General features: G+C 50.0%; 1 long non-coding RNA gene across 1 annotated transcript; it reads right to left on the minus strand.

Moving 5' to 3' along the window:
- Nucleotides 1–534: 534 nt before the first annotated feature.
- LOC109115799 (uncharacterized) lies at nt 535–2,557 on the minus strand. The gene is made up of 3 exons (XR_002023472.2): nt 1,931–2,557; nt 1,581–1,833; nt 535–1,479 (listed from the first exon to the last, which is right to left on the minus strand). It is a non-coding gene; the product is annotated as an uncharacterized LOC109115799 (long non-coding RNA).
- Between the last annotated feature and the right edge of the window lie 230 nt (nt 2,558–2,787).

The raw sequence follows: 2,787 nt of genomic DNA on the forward strand, positions 1-2,787 counted from the left end.
CACCCCAGGCAATCTAACACCCCGGGCACCTCAACGATAAGCCCCGACACCCCAAGCATCTCTACAAAGCCCCAAACACCCCAGGCACCTCAGCGATAAGCCCCGACACCCCAGGCATTTCTACAAAGCCCTGAACACCCTAGGCACCTCAACAATAAGCCCTGGTACCCCAGGCATCTCTAAAAGCCCCGAACACCCTAGGCAATCTGGCACCCCAAGCACTCACTCAAAGCCCTGGACACCCCAAGCATCTGAATAAACCCCGACACCCGAGGCATAGACAAAGCCCTAGCAACCCCAGACACGGTAAAGCCCCGGTGATCCCAAGCACAGATAAAGCCCTTGCAACCCAACCCAAGGTACAAAGAAAGACCTGGCAACCCTAGGCATAGAGAAAGCCCTAGCAACCCCAGGGGTAGAAAAAGACGTGGCAACCCCAAGCATAGTAAGGCCCCGGTAACCCCAGGCAGAGAGATAAACGTGGGTGGCGACCCTAGGCGGAGACAACATTTTGGTAATACAAGGCAGGCACAATTCGTAAACACGGGTATTTTATCCAACCATGATGAACTTTAAGGAAGAGGAGCTTCGCTCGCATTAACAACAACAAATTCGCTGACGATTAACATTTCATCCCCAGACATAGTGGTGTTATAGTTCTAACTCGAGTTAACTATTTATGTTACGATTGAACGCTGAGTAGATCGTCTGCGACGGGCTTGAGTAACCCCCCATCTTTGCATTGATTGCGAAACTATAATATTGGTCAATCGGTTTCCTTTTACAAATACGAGTGTTGATGCCCCTGCCCCACCACCCATCATTGCTCTACACACACTAGACGATGTTTAATATCAAGACAACTCTGTTAGCCAATACCTGGAGCTTCTCTATAACCCTTTTCACGCTGGCCTTGAAAACCAACCTTGCGATGGTCTCGGATGTCCTTCATGGAACGGAATAGGTGGTCTACCTGAGGAATATCCCAGCTGGCTTTCCAAAACGCATATGCCAACACTACCAATACGTCTTTCGATCCGACCTATACGGACGGAAGCCCATTGATGCAAAAGCCCAGCAGGCTTCCATCCAGGACCACGATAGTTCATTAAAGTCGCCACCATATTAGTCGTAGTACCCCCAACAATTGCTGTTGTATCCGGAGCAGCTCTTCTTCATTCGATAATTCTTCCCAAGGAAGAATAAATTCTGGATTCGCCTCTTCGTTCCTAGAATGATGCTCCAAATCACCGACAACCTCAGGTCGAGGAGAAACATTGTCACTGTCGGCCGTCGTCTCCCTTCCCTCAACATTCCCAGGAGCTCGCAAAACCCGAGCTCACCATCGTTTGCCCAACCTGAGGCGTCGCCGATGCCGCCACATCACAGACACCCTCATCGCCACCACCACTCTATATACCACCCGTGGATTCCGCCCTAGGAGGTTGCATCACTGTCGACTTGCTCGGTAAATGAGCACTGTAGTGAATCAAATGCAACTAATCAGTCTAACAAACACATATCAAAACCCAAAAGAAGAGAGAGAAAAGAGGGTCAACGAGAAAACAACAAAAACTCACGCTGTGATCCATCTCATCGCCCCCGACAACCATCTTCATTGGGTCGAGCCTCACTGCAATCTACTCGCTTTAGTATTAAAGACAACCCCATAGTTAGTCCTCATGCCATACAACAAATACAAGGGTTCTAGGCACAGGTTCACATACACACCGAACCTTCCCCATCGTGGGAGCCGATCGGGCTCCCCGCCAACTGTTCCGAAGAGCTCACTAAGACTTCACTGACAGTCCGCCCACATACAGTCTCCATTGGCTGCAATAACGAAATTGAGCAGATTAGCAAAAATTTTGTTTCAAACATAACAGGACGATAAATTATATTCGTCAAAGGGGGCTTATCGGATCATCACTTTCATGTCGAGTGCGGAGGAACCATCTTCTTTATTCGCCCACTCGAGAATTGGATGATGGCCCCCGTGGTAGGAGGAATCGAAAGCGGTAATTCCCCTGACTCTTTGACCAGCGCGACTGCCCCCTTGGATGTCGCTAATTGGACCTCCTGGTTGTCAGTGGATACATGAGATAGATCGACAATAGGAGGCTTTAGCGCATTCCCAGGTTGTGATGGACGGGATACCCTTGCAGATTGCGCCCTTTTGGTAACTAGTGGGCGACTACTATTCCCCCTTTCTAACACCAGCGGACCCCTCTTGCACTTGTTTACATCCCTTCCCGATGAACTCATCGTGACAAAAACAGGGATAGCACCCTGGCTGGTGGCATGATCTTCCGGAGGCGCTAGGGAATGACAAGGCCTGCAGGCCTTCCTGACCACCTCTTGGAAGCCCGTCAGCAATGCACAAAGATATGACAATTGCAGGGCCCTGCACATTGGTTCCCTGAAGAAACCAGCAACTAGCAAACATGAGTAAACCGGGAAGGCACGATCGTGCTGACGAGTCTAGAACACATCTTCCCCGGTAGCCTGTAGAAACTACCCACCCAGGTTATCGTACCTAAACTGACGCATCTCCCGATCTGGGCGATATACTACTGCTAGCTACAATTCACCATTGCGATCGAGGTAAGCTATAACTCCGGGCCACGTAACCAACCGTGTTATGCCCGCCGCAAATGTACTCACGTCCACGTAACCAACCGCGTCACTAGGAACAGGTGCACCAACACAAAACAGCATAGTGTTGCGAACTAGTTGGCGATAAGGACTCCACTTGAACCCGCTTAAGGAAGCCAATTGGATGCTGAT

This window comes from Nelumbo nucifera, chromosome 4, assembly GCF_055504915.1.
Source record: "Nelumbo nucifera cultivar China Antique chromosome 4, China Antique-T2T, whole genome shotgun sequence".
In the NCBI taxonomy this organism is placed as follows: Eukaryota; Viridiplantae; Streptophyta; class Magnoliopsida; order Proteales; family Nelumbonaceae; genus Nelumbo; species Nelumbo nucifera.